The following is a 16,939-nucleotide window of genomic DNA, read 5'->3' on the forward strand; positions in this document are numbered from 1 at the left end:
GGAGCGGAAACGGTTGAACAGGAAACGAAAGCAACTTGATCGTTGTGAGAAGCAGATTGCACTGCCTCTGTATGCATGAGATGAGCAAAATGAAGCCTGTTCATGACAGTATAGATGAAAAATTTTCGACTGTTACCGGAGTAAGATTCGTTTGACCTATTTTTGATATTTTTCATTTTTCATGTTACATCTCTTTTAATTATTGAATTTTGTTTTTAGACTTTTGGATTTTCAATTTTGACCTTTGATTTTTAATTTTTAACTAGGTGTTGACTTTTATCTTTTGAATTTTGACTTTTCAATTTTGATTTTTAAATTTTAATTCGATGATGATGATTTCTTCTCTGATTTTTGGCTTCTGATTTCTGCTTTTGATTTCTGAATTTTGATTTTCAATTGTTGCTCTTTGGTTTTCGATTTCTGACTTCTATTTTTACCTTTGCTATACATTACCAAATTGGTCGAAAAACACGAAGTTGACCTGAGGCCCGGAGAGGGCCGAGTCACATACCAACCGATAAGATTCGACGAATCGACCGATGTGTGTGTGAGAGAGAGAGAGAGAGAGAGAGAGAGAGAGAAATTGTTCATTTTTGATTCTTGATTTTTGATTTTACATTTGCGATTTTTTGGCATTTTATGTTTGGTTTGTGAAGTTCAATCTTTGATTTTTGGTTTTTAAATTTTGAATTAAGTTTATGGAATTTTAAATTGATTTCCAAATTTCGAATTTCATTTTTGGTTTTTTTGATTTCTGATTTTTGATCTTTAATTTCTGATTTTTGATTTCTGATTGTTGATTCTTAATTTCTGATAGGTAATCGATCTTTGGCCTTAAATTTTTGATTTCTAATTTTCGGTTATTTTTGATTTCTGATTAGGATAGACGCTCCATTATTCGCCCAGCTAAGCAGAATGTAATTTCTTTTTTCTTGTTCATCGAGGTTATATGCTTCAATTAATGTTTGTAGGATATTAATTTATCAAACACAAGGTATTTGTCACAAGGCAAGATAATTGTAGGAAAAAGAAGCTTTATAAAGAAAAAAATGAATTTTCTGATTCAGTTATAATGTACCAATAGTTGCGCTAGTGTTCCTTTTATTGATTTTGGTGTGCCTTTAATTATTTCGTTATTTCGTATGCATTGCTAGGCTGTTAGGTGGAAAAATGGAGTAGCGCAAGAATATAGAAATGAGCGTCTTCAAGCTACGCCTATAGTAGTGTTATATTTTAGAAAATCGGTATTTTAGCAAATAATGTTTTAATTTTAAAGTCTAACTACCATTACTCTCCCAAGAACTTATATTATATAATGAACGTAATTTGTTAATGTAATTTTTGGATAACTGAATTTGAATTTTTAGTTTTTGATGTTCGGTTTGCACTTTGGATTTTTAACATTTAATTTTTGGACTTCTGATTTTTCATTTATGATTTATAATTTGATTTATGTTTCTCGGTATTCGATTTGTGATTTCTGATCTTCGATGCAAGGTTGTGAATCGAGCGAGAAGTCAATCATGCCTACTCACATGCGAAAGAGTATGAGAAAAATAGCATTCAACACTTACGCCGCACACGCAGGCGTAAAAAACAGTCACCGGTGCTGTGTGAGACATTTTGCTACCCACACACTCGCGAACGCTCATCCCCACATCGTCTTCCTGCCTAGCTTATTCCCGAGGCAAAAAACTCGTGGGGAATCAAATGCCCGTGAGGCTGGTGACGCACTGAGATACAAATTTTGCGTTACTTTTTCTTCTTCTTCTTAATATTCGTCCTCGATTCTACTCACGGGCGGGAGCACGAGCCCTCGTGTGTAATCGACATCAGCAGATCGGGCTGCAACGACGAACACATACGCGCAAAAACTCATTGCAGTGCATGAAGAAATAAAAGCGAGAGCGTTTTAAAGGGCGATGCTTATGCCGGTGTGTTCGTTATAATGAGTACGCGTGTGGGAGAAAATTAGACCGCACGAGTGCGGGCTTCACAACACTGCTTCGATGTTTAAGTTTTGAGTTTCGGTTTTTCATTTCTGATTTTTGAAGTATGATTTTTAGTTCTTGAATCGGATCTGATTTTGATTTTGGATTTACAGTGATATCTCGATATATAAGGCAATTTATCATGTTTTCTTGTATCGAATCATAAATCGTTTTAAAGTTTTTACATTAGCAGGCACCAATTTCGAGGTAGGGTATGTTAGTGCTTCGTCGTAATTGCCTATTCCCGTCCTATCCAACACAAATTATTAAAAATATCAGTATTTTTATGACACACAATGCAAAACTAGTTATTCCCTAATATTTTAGTTTGTTGTCTATCATACCCATCATACACGATCAATCAAAGTGAGCTGAGATAAATGCTTTTTATCATTAAAGAAGCCCTACCAGCCAAATTTCCTACGTTTTTTGTGCGACGAAGAAGAAAATGTCAACTAATCGTTTTAATTTCCGTCATTCATAAATGAAAATAACTCACGCAAGGCATTGTCGTTATTCTACAGCCAGGAAAACTTGCCTGACCTGCAGAAAATTTGTAAAATAACATTAATATGGGTTTTACATAATTTTTCGAATTACCGTGGTTTTTTTTTGAATCATTTTTCGAATTAACGCGATTTTTCAGTGATTTATAAATCGCAGTTTTTTCGACGACTTTCGGATTTTAAATAACTTTGTCGGTTATTTTTTAATTAACAGGGTTTTTTACAACGATTTTTGAATTCACGTGGTTTTTTAAAATTTTTTTGAATTAACGCGGTTTTTTAACCAAATTCTTTTACGCGTCACGTATCCCCTGAGTAAAAAAAGACTTGAGTGTATTTGGTTTTAGATTTTTTAATGTAGTTTCAACCCAGAGTTGGTGTTAGATTTTTGATTCCTTATTTTTGATTTTTATTTTCTCATTTCTGATTTTCGATTTTTGGTGGTTTTTATTCGGATCTCTATTTTTGAACTTATCATGTTTGATTTTGATTTCTGATTTGATTTGTGGGTTTTGATTTGTCATGACAGATTTAAGATCCCAGATTTTTTACTTTTGATTTTTCATTTCCTTCGATTCTGATTCTAATTTTTGAATTCCAATTTTTATTTTTTTTATAATGTCTGAATTTGGTTTTTGAGAAATTGGTAAACCTACCGAGCATATCCTGTAGACGGAAACAAACATTTAACTTGCAGATGGCGAGATGAATCTTCAAACCATTCGCGTAGATGAGCATATAGTCATTTGATAGGGTCTGGAAAATATTATTGAAGAAGAAAGCGAATAGAAGAGGTCCTAAATTACTTCCTTGAGAAGCACCGCACTGCGGAGTGAATGTCGTCGATTCAATCGATCTTTTGTTTACATATAGCTGCTGTCGGTTTGTCAAATAAGATTTCAACCAGTCACAGAGTCTAGCCGAGAGGCCGAGACGATGGAATTCTGCGTTGTTGGTATTATTATATAGCAATTCCATGATGAACGATAACAAAATTTAAAAGAGCTCCGATCTGGTTTTAATTGTATGTACATAGTTTAAATTTTAAATTTCAATGATTTTAATACTAAATGTTGGCACTGAAGCTTAGCGATCATAAACGCTAAAACATTAAAAAAATCGGTTTTAGAGTTTTTATTTTGTGTAGACCAAAGAAACCCACATTTTTTAATTTTTGTTTTTGGGAAACAGATTTTTGTACATAACATATTAAATATTTTGTAGGGTATAATTTCTAGATTTTTGAATATGGCTAATTTGCAAGGAAGATTGTCCAATCAATAAGTGCGCAATCGCTCATAAAAGTTCTATTTTAGCTTAAATTGTTTCGGTCTTTTCGGCACACTTATTGCTCGGAATTAGTGTTCTACATCGGAACGAAAATTGAAGTCCGGGTTCCGGTCCGGTTAAAATCCGGCTCGAACTTTGTTATTCCGACTTTATTCCGATCCGATTTGGCTCTGTTCCAGTTCCGGAACCGTTCGTGCCGATTTTTAAGCGGAACCCGGACTTTAATTTTCGTTTCGATGTCGAACACTACTTGGAATGTAACGGAAAAGTGCGCGAAGATGCCGAAACGATTTAATGCAGGATCGCACTTTTATGAGCGATTTCGCACTTTGGATGGACCAATTTTCCTTACAATCAGCAATAAAATTGCGAGCACGCAATGCACAGTGGTCCAGCAGCGAAAATTAAGTGGAAACTTTTTTGTGGTTCAAAATAGCTCCCCACAATGTTCAGCAAAGTTGTAAAACTCTAAAAGACAATTAATACGAAATCAACGACTAAGTTCCAGTTTGGCTTGTAAACACATAATAACTTTTTATAAGAAAGAGATAGAAGGATAATTGCTTTTACAAAGTTGTAGCTAAAGATTATATAAGTAACTTTGCCAAAGACATAGTAGGCGTATTTTAGGCGTTTCTAACTTACAGGGTGTTTTATAAAAAGACCTCTCAAAAATCACTTTTTCGCTGATTACTTCAAATGCAATGGTATTATTGCATCATAATGTTTTGCAAAGTTGGTTATCTTATCAAAAGACATATTTTTGTTGAACATTGTATGTTCAAAACTCATACGTATAACGAGTTCTAACGTTTTTCCTGATTTTTTTTTTTGTTTTTTGGATTCTATTGAAATTACTCGAGTTAGAGAAAAAACCAGTTTTTTTATTTTCACATATGTTTGATATAAAACTCCAAGCTTTCAGAAACAGCCAAGTTTGATCTTTTCCGTTTGCCCCTTTTTGAGATGTTCTATTCCAAAAAAGACTAAAAAACACAGGAAAAACGTTAGAACTCGTTATACGTATGAGTTTGAACATACAATGTTCTACAAAAATATGTCTTTTGATAAGATAACCAACTTTGTAAAACATTATGATGCAATAAAGCTACTGCATTTGAAGAAATCAGCGAAAAAGTGATTTTCGAGATGTCTTGTTGTAAAACACCCTGTAAGTTAGAAACGCCTAAAAATACGCCTACTATGTCTTTAGCAAAGTTACTTATATAATCTTTAGCTACAACTTTGTCGAAGAAATTATCCTTCTATCTCTTTCTTATAAAAAGTTATTATGGATTATGTGTTTACAAGCCAAACTGGAACTTAGTCGTTGATTTCGCATTATTTGTCTTTTAGAGATGAACAACTTTGCTGAACATTGTAGGGAGCTATTATAAATCGCTTAGCCGCAAAAGTAAGTTTCCACTTAACTTTCGTTTCTGAACCACTGTGCAATGGAGACACGTGGTATTTTGTTTCACCTGCAATAAAACGGATATTGGTATTCCCGGCATTGATAGCTGTAGCATGTAGTGCTACGACTCAAATATCTGATAAAAGTACTGGACAATTAGGACCCCGGATATTCAGATTACACATTAAAATTAATAGTAAAGGTCAGGCACGTACCTCAGCCTACGCACGCCAATGTTGTTGATCGAAACTATTACGAGGCGATAAAATTAAGGAATAGGGAAGTTTATAATAAAAACAATTTCGATTGATTGGAAGCCAACCAGAAAATCAACTAATTTCATTGTGTCATTGTGGGACGGTCTGGAATTAAATCGTTTTTCCTCTGTTCCAGAATAAACTAGTTTTCTATTACGACCAAATTGGAAGACCGTAATAATGACATGAAGTGAAAAAGACAGCGACGATAATTGGGCACGTCAACAAAGCGTCCATCATTTTGCAGAGCTTTTCGCTTCAGAGCGTTGATAGATTGTTATATTTGCTCGCGAAAACAAAATAATTCAACGGATGTTGAAGGGCCGCCGCCATACCAGACCGGTGCGGTGCGGTGGTACGTACATGGGTGTGTTTGTCCGCGAATGACAATGGCCGTGAAACGACCCTCGACGATCCAGACATGGCTAGGCGATAAGTGTCTACGGATGGATGTTACGAGGTCACGAAGTCGATCAGATCTTTCCCGAAATGAAGCGAGACCGCTTTGTACGTGTGCGTATTTGTCTTCCGCAGCTCGATCTCGCGATCACGCTTATGGCGAACGACGATGTAACCGTGGCGTCTTTGATCGAGCAAATATAGAACTCGAAGCAATATTGAATTGAACGCAGTATACGGACAGTTTGTTAAATAGGGCACAAACGCGTCGTCGTACGATAAAAAAAAACCGGTCCAATAGTAGTTATGCAACTCAACTCATACTAGACGACGACGATGCTGCCGCCTCGTCTCAACTTGTTGTGCTGTGTACTACCTATATAAGACGATTGATCTTTGTACGTATATCGCTTTTTGCGTCGTTTGCTTCAAAATTACCTCGGAAAGCAAACGACGGAGAAATCGTTCTGAATCGATTCCCCACGGGTGACATCAGCCGAAATGCGTCTGACCGTATGGTTCATTCTAAGCCAGGGTTTTTATTTGCTGTTTTTTTTCGGTGAATTTTTACTTGAACAAACTTTAGGTCACAGCTGCGTGGGTTGTTCCCGGGGAAAACAACGAAAAGGTGCTAATGGACCCCGAAGACTGGATATGCCAATCGATGGAAGTTGAAAAACAACTGCCTACCGGAGGATGAAGACTGTTCGGTTGGCATTTTTTTGCCAATTCACAGTCAGCGTATAATTAAATCAGCAACTGTGAGTTGTCAATACCTCCAACAAGTGTTGGGGGCAAAGACTTATGCAAATATTAAAATTTTTGATAAGAAACATACAAAATTATTCAGCAAACTAAAATGCACCAGAATAAACCTCGCAACTATTGTATATTTCTCCAGCAATCACAAGCGGTATTGGTCAATAATTAAGAATTCCACCTGTTGTAACTGCGAGTTACCGCAATCGAACTTTCGGACCGTTTTCGTTTTCTTGGCGACCCTGAACTGGCATTAAATGAAGCAAGTTTCAAGTGCTTTCTTTGGCGATTTCTTCAGCGCGTGCAGCATGTTTTCCATAACAGCAGCCATGGAAGGAAAAAAAACAAGCAGCAAACAGACTCGGTGCGGGGAATCGACGACCACGACGACGACGACGACTCCGATTTAGGAAATCGATCACATCGGTCGCAACTACTATTCCAGTTGTTGCAGGCAATTTTGTACGCCATCGTCACGCACAGAATTGCCAAACAAATAAACTGCTACCTACCTACCTACCTACAACAACTAAGTCGAATTTAAATTCGCACAATTCAAATTTCGATACGCGTAAATATTTGCGATGGCGATTGCTGGTGACGAACGCACGGAGAATGTCGAATTTCGAACTAAGCCGTAGCATAGAAAATGAAAGCAAATAAGCGGGCCAGGCAAGCGGGTTCGTCGCTTGCTCTTTGGCATAGCTTTTAGCTAACTTGTTCTTACGACTAGAAACAAATCTTTTTTATTGTGATTTAGAATACATCAACGAGAAACCAGAAATCTAAAATGAACACAAAGAAGACTCCTTCAGAACGATAAATTGATTTATTGAGGGGATTATTCTCAGTCGTCTTTACTAGTCAAATGTTAGCTGCCATGGGAGGTGCTCGCTCGAGCACGTTTCAGAGAGACGAGTTTGAAGAACTACGCTCAGGAGCAATTTCTAAGTATTGTACAAAACCATGCAAACAACAGAACTAAACTTTGAGAATATGTCATTCGAATACAGAACAATGGGGAACCCCTTCCGAGCAAAGGAGCGATATTAGCGTACTACAAACACGCTGGTAAATCAATCAGATCAGATCACGGTTGATTGGCGACTCGAAACCGACGGAGCAGAACCGTGATCACGCGCCAAACGCGATAGTAAGGCACTTACTGGCCCCGAAAGTCACTCTGGAAGAACTGAAGAAGATTATGTTGTGACGGTGCGAAACAAAAACCGGCCGGACTGCTTCATGCAAATTACCGATTTCATCGTGTATTCCGGTTGCCTTGCTATTTCAAACCAGAAACTGTAAATTTTCTTCGAACTGCGAAGAATTGAATGAACTCTTGGAAGAAGATATCAAACTGAAATGTTTAACCCACCTACGCGCAAGGTTATAAAAAACAACCTCATTCAACATGCTTAGTGGTATATTGCACATTACACTCAGAATAGCTTTGGTATTTCGATAGTGAGATAGAAACGAGAAACTAAAAAAGGTCATTTTTCGTCATTTTATGGCGATGTTTGATTGCTTCGACAGGGTGAACCAATTTCGAAAGAAAACGACTGAAACAGGAATTTATATCGTCGGAAATGTGATACCTACTAAAATAACGACACTGGCAGGGGCAGCCAGCAGCCAGCGTGCGGTTGAAAACGTCGAAAAGGGAACAAACTGCAACCGAAAAACTCGTTTGCTAAAGTCACGAGCAAAATCCAATAGCCAATAAAGATTCCACGAAAAAAATATGATTCCACGTTTGAGGTAAATTTAGAATTAGAATGTATTCTTCACGGCTGCTTGCCCGTGTAGCTATTCCCGAAACTGGTTGGTTTTAAAAATAATTGTTCGTTCCAAAAATAGAATCGTGACACTGAGAGAATTATGCGTTATTTTAGTTTGTAAAATATTACAATTATACCTGGTAAAAACTAATATATTTGAGTGAGTTTAAGCTAAGAAGAATCCTTAGGGTACGGGAATGGAAGGCCCATCCCACGCTTAGACATTATCGGTTTATCCACCAGCCGGGCCTTGTCGAATTTCTCTAAAGTACACAGTTCTGTTAAAGCGAGTAGCGTCACTTCAAGTACAGCCCACGTTATTTCTTGATACAGAATTTCGCATTTATCGATAATAAAGCCTCTTGCCAGGTTAAGTTTAGTAGAGCTACTGGCTCGTATTGGCTCGAGGTGCGTAATGACGCCTCTTATCTATTGCAAAATAATAACTAGTGTTCACCCTCTTCCTGGTTCTAAGGATCGGAATTGATTGCAAAATAGTAAAAAATATCCAGGAGAAAAACAGTAAAAAACACCGATTTTAATTTTAAACAGTTTGCTCATTATATAGTGATGCTGAAAAAGAATGAAGTGCGGAATACAGAAAAAAATACACCTGGACGATATCACAATAGATCAAAATACTGGTCGCCGTGATAATGTCCTCACAAAAAAAGAACGATAATGCTAATTATTAATTTTATCCGTACTTGTGTGCATTGGGTTTACCCTTATTCCAAAGTTTGTTCTACTCTACCCATCTCGTTCCTCACGCCGTTACTATCTCCAATTACAGACATCCCTGGGGAAGCTGGACAGCACATTCAACTTTAAGAGCAACTTTTTCACTGTTAGGAGGCTCCATCGGAGTAATAACGAATTCGGAAGGCTATTGGGGGCCTGAGAGTAAACTCACACTAAAGTTACTTGACGAATGGCTTGATTCTACTAAGATTCGAACCGACGATCACTCGCTTGGCAACGCAGACTCGGTAACTTTGCGACTGCAGAGCTCCTCAATGGATATGCAAATTGTATACTGAGTAATTCTCGCTAAAACAGGTTCACACCAGGTTCTAACAGGTTCAAAAAACTTGAATTTTAAGCAAACCTTCAGATCAATATCATGTGTTATTTCATAAATTTGCCATGAAACAAGTAACAAATGGCCCGGTTCTGTAAAGAAGAAGGACAGGGCTTTCAAATGGAGTAATTTGTTTTTTGGTGGCCATCTTGAGTTTGGTCGCCATATTGGATTTTATCAAACAATCGCGGTTTACACCATGAGCCCCCCAACCGATTTTCATTTTAAGATCACCATCGGAAAGCTGAGGAAAAATGCTATAAGAAGCATTCATCAAGTTAGGTGTGCAATGGCTTTAACTAAATAAAACAATTAATTTTCTGTAGCAAGATATTCCATTATACGAGAGTTGTAAACCTTGTCTTAAAATGAAAATCGGTTGGGGGGCTCATGGTGAAAACGGCGATTTTTTTATAAAATCCAATATGGCCGCCAAAAATATTTTTACTACATTTGAAAGCCCTGTTCTTCTTCTTTACAGAACCGGGCTATTTGTTAGTTTTTCAAGGGAAATTTATGAAATATCACATGATATAGATCTCAAGGTTTGCTCAAAATTCAAGTTTTTTTGAACCTGTTAGGCCCTTTGACGAACGATGGGTCCACTATTTCGAGGTATCCAAAGTGTAGGGTATTGTCGTTATCATAGGGCCACTGTTATGGTCGGGCCATCACGATTTTACAGTTTTAGTAACACATGATATCTATGATACAACCATTGTAAAACTTCTTACTATGATAGCTAACTTTTCACAATATTGTGAGTTTCAATCGTGTATTCAAAACACTCGTACTGAATTCAGTGACTAAATCTTAAAAAAAACCTAGATTTTTGTTGTTTTTTCACTGTACACTTCGGAAAAGGCGATTGAAGCAATATTGATTTTACAAGCTCGCCAAAATTTCGCAAAAATGCAATTAAAAATAGGGTATTTGTACCTATACAAGTCGTTGTTCACGGAATTCTTTCTTTTCATGTCTCTATATAGAATTTCAATACGTATGTCTTAGATTTTCTGCGGTGGCCCAACCTGTACAACATGGCTCGACTATGACAACATTTTTTGTCTTCACGAAAATGCTTATAACTTTTTTATTTTTCAAGCAATCAGTTCAAAACTTTCCGGAAATATACCTTATTCTTAGACCTTTGCAACGATGTATTTAGATTTCCAAAATTCCTTTTGAAACGAAAGTGAATGGGTGAATTCCAAAACGTGGCCCAACCACGACGACACTCCCCTAATTCTAATTTTTAACCATTTTCAACCATTTAAGCGCAAAAGTTCCAATATTTGAAGACCTCGTGTCAGTAGTGGCCCCGTTTCAGCGAGATTTACACTACTAAATTTGGAAAAGTTGACAGACCCAGGCTATTATAGATATTTAAATACGCAGGTTTGAAAACTGAGCTTCCCAATCGGCCTGAATGCTCTTTGACAAACAGAACACCCTCTCAGGGTATTTAGAGCTCTTCTTCTCAGCACACATGGCTTTCACTCCACTACGAGTGCACATTAGTCACATAAACCCTTCCATTTGCCTTTGCGCAAATGGCGCGTCTTCGCGCCATCATTACGCACCGAGCAAAAATGCCACTTTCTCCGAGTTCCGTAATGATCTAATTTCAAGTATTTCGTTCTAAATGGTAAACCGGTTCTTCATTCAAGCCGCTTGAATTATGCAGTCACTAAATTTGTCGTTGCTACGATTGCCACAACTGTACGTGGATTGTTAAATCCCGGGAGCTGTCATTTTTCTTATAGAAAGATTTATCTTTGGCCTTAAAATGGGCTCCAGTGGTGAATATAACCTCCAAATCGCCCTGGTGTATTTTTTCAGATCGTCGAAACAAATAATTAAACCTGCTTTTTCTTTTACCTTCGCTGCATACATGATGCTACTTATTTCATGCGTTGAACCGAACTATTCAAGCAGGTTTCAGTTCGTGGATGTTTCAAGTGACGGCGATTGGAAGATGTTTGCAAATATCCTCATATTCTATCAAATATTTAATAATAAAGAGCGAATGAAACTTCAAAAGCAACTGACGCCAACCGAAGCCAGCATTGAAACGAAGCTGTATTAGTTGAATCCAAGGTTTCGTTGCTTCATAGTTACGTGACGATTTTCAATTGAAGGTGACGTTACCATGATGACAAGATCTGGTATAAATGCCAAGTTATGAAGCAAGACAGTTCACATTTGGCACTATTTGATCGAAACTCCCAAATTATTTGAATCTGCCCGCCCAGTTAGCTCCGAGATACGATGCTGGCCTAACAAGCCAGTCGTCGTTTGTTCGAATCTCGACTGGACGGTTCCGAAGTTAAAAGGATTTTTGCACTAGCCCCGTAATTTGCCTGTACTTTGCTTATCGGCTGTGAACAGGGTTGCCACATGCACAGATTATTCTGTGTTTAACAGATATTAGAAAGAAATCGCCTGTACAGAATCTGTATGCATAGAATATAGATTTTTGCCAATTATACAGATTAAACCGATTCTTGAGCTTTTACATGATAGTGAAAGAGACGGAAATAGTCAGCAAAATGACTCTCCGTCTCCTTCACTCTCATTGTCAGAAGGACGTTTATACCTATGGCTTAGTTTTTCTTTAATCTAAAACTGATTGATCAAACTGTGCTGTATGAAACCTTTAATTTCACGCAAGCATATTTTTTTCCATTGCTCCGCATATCAATTGTTAAACTTGAGTCTAAACTGGATTGATTGTATAGTTTTTTTTGTGAATCTAAGCCAAATGACACACCAGCAGCTTGTTGATTTGTTTTCCAACCAAGTTGATCCGAATTCTCAAGTTTGATTATTACAAGACCTATCCTAATGATATGTTGTAAGAAACCACTAGGTAACTTAGCAGCGGAAATAAAAACTTCACACACCGATGTAAACAAACTTAAGTCGTAAACAACTGGGCCTAGGCTTCAGACAGTGCAGTGTAATGTCAAAAAATATGTGCACTGAGGCGCGGCGTGGATTACTCAGCACAGGAGGCCGACCTTGTGATTGTTCGGCTTAAATTCGTGTATTTTATCTTGCTTGGTATTGTTGATTCTGAAGTTGAGTAAACATCTTGATTTGAAACTGAATACTCGATTTGATCTCAAACTTGCACGCCAATTTAACCCGCTATTTTTCCAATCTTGTTTATTTTTTTATCTAAATTATTGCAACATTATTAGGGAGTAAATGTGTTTTTGTGAAGAACGACCATTGGAAGAACTGGGAAAAATGATATGCAAACTGTGAAAATTTCACTGTTTGTTCTTCACTTCAAATATCTGTGTCCCGTAGAAGTTACAGATAGTACTCAATCTCTGAAGAAGACTTAAAATATAGAATCGAAAAGTTGGAAAGGTTATCATTCAATCTGTTCTAATTTCAATATACTGACATCAAATTTTACAGTCGATAAAACAGATTCATGTGCATTTCTTGTATTTCATATTCGGACTTTTTTTATTTTATGACAAAACATGTTATGACTAGTTTTAAATTGATTTTTCGTCACAAGGTGAGCAGCAATAACTGTTTTTTAGACGTGTTTAGTTAAAAATGGGTTAATCATAGATGTGTCTGCATATTTTTCGTTTGATGTGTATTCAAATATCAACACAGCTTGCATATTTGTTTCGAATTTGCAACAATATTCTACACCGTCTCATCAGGCGAAAGCCACACAGGTATGGTGTGAGGACAATTTTCCGGATTTTATTGCTTCGAAAGAGTGGCCTGCCTCTTCTCCTGATTTGAATCCTGTCGACTTCTATGCAAAGGGTTACATGCTAGGCAAACTAGGGAGCAGTAGAAGATTCATTGTGGGTAAATTCAAGCAACATTAAGAGTAGATTTGGGATGAAATGCCTCAGGATATCATGCGTGACAGCTCTAAGCCTTTTCAACAACGATTGCGACTGATAATTAGAGCAAAACTCTTTTTTTATAATTGGTAGAACATCATAAATTAACATAAAAAATTGAATCATAGAAACAAAAAAATTATGCACATCTTGAAAAGCCATTTCAGACCAATTTTGGCTGTATTTAGGATCACTTGTTATTTTTCGTCAAACCTTTAGGCTTATTTTGAAATCGTTTTCGATCGTTTCTGGCACTTGAAAGCGTTGTTTGGCCATTTAGGAATGATTTGGAACCATTCTATTGTTTGATTTTTTTCGACCGTGAATGCGTTTTTCTTCCATTTTGGGCTTAGTATCGGATCATTTTCTTTGTTGATCTTCTCTGACCTTTAGAAGCGGTTTTCGGCAGATTTATCCTTAATTTGATATTATTTTTTGTGTTCTTTTCGATCCTAAGAAAATCTTTGGCTTGATTTGAATCATGTTTTGCTTTTTAGAATAGTTTTCAAGCTTGTCCATCCTTGAAAGATTTTTTTTTTTCATCTGCTGACCTTTCCGGTATTTAGACTTGCTTTTTGGTCAACTTTGGTTAACACGGTGTCTAAGTTTATTGAGCAGTCTTGGTTTTTTGATATTCCTCAGAGACGACACGAGACAACTCGTCGTCGTCGTCGTTGGCATTATAAAGCCATGGTGGTTCGTGCTTTTTCCAGCCAAGTCGTCTCTGTTTAACTCGATCTTGGGCGATTCGTCGCCAATTTGCCCGAGCGTCTCAGAAGTTGCGTGTCGCTTTCGACCTGATCGAGCCATCTTGCACGTTGGACCGCTCTGTTCCAAATGTCGGTGTGGTTGTTGAAGAAAACCTTTTTCTCCGCACCTTTTTCTTTTCAGCCCACCGCAAGCTACCGACTTTAACCTCACTGAGAACATAATTTCGTATTTTCGAAGCCGATAAAAAAATAAATACCATTTAAAGGCATACGTAGACTAGTTTTCTGCCGTAAATCTTGTTATTACGAATGGTTCGTATTTGGTACGACAACACATTCGTAGTACATTTAGCACCAGAACGCATTTGATGTACGGTTATTGTCTGACATTGTTAACCACGAGGTCGAGCTGCAAATGTAAGATGTACAAGATGTATGTAAGAGAAAATATACTTGAGCAATTATGATCTGCTTAATATACAGCCATCGTTGTTCTATGGTTTGCGGGGTCGTCGGCTGTGCTAACCGTAATATACTCAACTTCGATTCCCGACCATGTCAGCTTATTTTCGAAGAAAAAAGATTTCGTTGTTTCCACAGTACCTCCACTTGAGCACGGTAAGGACGCATATGTCCTTCATGAGCAGCGTCACAGCTTGAAATACATAAAGAACTACTGATCTAATGAGAGTTTTGTACATTGTCAGCTTCGTACGACGGCATATGCTTCTCGAACCATTGTAGTGTTTTGCGAGGGGCAAATTAGGTCTGATTTCCCGATTGAACGTATCGCTGGCTCTCCTTACTAGTGCTGCTCTCCGTGGTCACCAGCAATCCCAAATACACAAATTCATCTCCCACTCCTAATTCGTCGCCGTACGCGACGCGCTTTCTTTCAAGTATTTAGTGTTCGACGCAAAGTTCCTGACTATGATATCGGAGTCATCTGTTAAGCCCAGGAGTTGGCAACCTTTGGTGAAAATTGTGTCGTCACCTTGTCTCAACCCTCGCCGCGTCTCGAAGGGACTTGAGCGTCCTAGAAACACATCACTCGATCTAATGCAGCTCTGATCAATTGCGTCGGTTTACCTGTAAACACGGTGTTCGTGCCTTATCTGTATTATAGCTGGTCTTAATCGACTATATCGTATGCTGCTTTGAAGCCAGTAAAGATGTGATGCATGAGCACGTTGTATTCCCGACATTTTTACAAGATCTGTCGGACGGTGAAAATTTGGTTGGTAGTGGCGCGAGCACTCATGAAGGCCACCTGATAATTTCCTACGAAACTTTGCGCTATCGGTGATAGGCGGTGTAACAGGATCAGGGAGAGTTGCTTGTTTAGGTGGCCTTTACGCCAGCGTTACGCCACGATATTTGCTACATTCGAAAATCATCATTCATCTAGTAGTAAATTTCCGTTTCACCTTCTGAAATTTTGCTGTTTTCCTCGATGTCTGTTCTCCTTCTAGTGCTTTTTATTTCCCAGGATCGTGGTCACTGGTTGCTCGTCGGTATTGGGCCAAGTTCTCCCTAGCGACAATTCGGAATTCGTGATTTTTAGGAAATGATTTCTAGATCACCCTGATTGGCTTAATTTGACAACCACGAATGATGTGAAAAACATGTGTCAATAAATATGAAAATGGTATGAAAATGATTGCTTTTTTGTTATGATTAAATCGCTTACGAAATTTCATAAAATTTCGGTCGCGTTAAGACACATCGCCTGTTGTCGCAAAAAAATATTTTCAGCTCCGTGAATTGAAAACCGTGTAATAAAAGTGAAGTTCTTTAGTTCTATAGATTTCCCACAGATCCGGCTTTTTTGTCCCAGTTGTTTATTTAGATTCTGTATGCTACCATATTTCATATTTGTCTTGTCATATTAGTTTGTTCTACTGAAATGCGCTAAGTTCTGATAACAATCGGGCAACAGTTGTGCAATGTGTACAAAAGTTTTTAACAGGGAAGGTGGCCATAATGAGACGGAGAATAAGAAAACAGTCTCGTCGCAGGTTTTGCTATCGACATAATTTTAAAACGGTCTTTCATTGCTCTAAATGTAATTCACAGGATTGCTTATTGAAGATTGTGTAACTTTCTTTATCAGAAAAACAACTTTTCAACTGCTGCTTGAAGTTTATTGAAAAAAGCCTCATCATTCATCATGTGATGAACAAGGAACCAAATACAACCTCTGCTGCAAAAATATAATTGTGCAGATTCTGCAACGCTTCCTGGCTGTTTTCATTTTTCGTGCTGATTCTTTAATCACTCACTTCGATCAACAATTTCGCAATCCCAATGATGATTTCGTGCGAATTAGGTCTGCCAACACAAGCAGTCGATTGCTAATTTGTGTAATTAGCTACAGGCGTCATTTCACAGCACACGTAGTTGACCGACAAATCAAATAACAAATAAACTAAAAGAAGGTTCGTCGCCTGCGGTTGACGACTCCCGAGAGATCGGAATTCTTGTTTTTTCGAACAACAACGAACACGCAGACCCTGACCGAAACCTACTAGCAACAGACAATAACAGGTTCCTTTTTGACGCTTTACCGGTGTGGTGCGCCGGTGCTGACTGGGCGATGTTCTAGCCAAACATTTACGAAGTAATTTGAAGTTAGCAATGATTTGCTTTGTGTGTGATCAAGTTTTCTGCTAAACTCAAATTTGATCATCAAAAGTTAACTTTAAAAATTTGATTTTAACGCACGTTGGATTCCATATTAAATTACAAATCAATCGTTATAGTTTTGACACAATCATCTGTACACCTATTTCGAAGAAAATTGAACTTTCTGTTCGTTAAGCAGCCCCGTTTGGCCAGTGACAGCGACGCGTGCTGAAAGTTTC

General features: G+C 37.7%; 1 protein-coding gene across 4 annotated transcripts in view; it reads right to left on the reverse strand.

The window, feature by feature from the left end:
* LOC128743197 (tyrosine-protein phosphatase corkscrew) overlaps positions 1 to 16,939 on the reverse strand; it is a 174,036-nt gene that overhangs the window by 50,663 nt on the left and 106,434 nt on the right. The window lies entirely within an intron of this gene.

Source organism: Sabethes cyaneus, chromosome 3, assembly GCF_943734655.1.
Source record: "Sabethes cyaneus chromosome 3, idSabCyanKW18_F2, whole genome shotgun sequence".
In the NCBI taxonomy this organism is placed as follows: domain Eukaryota; kingdom Metazoa; phylum Arthropoda; class Insecta; order Diptera; family Culicidae; genus Sabethes; species Sabethes cyaneus.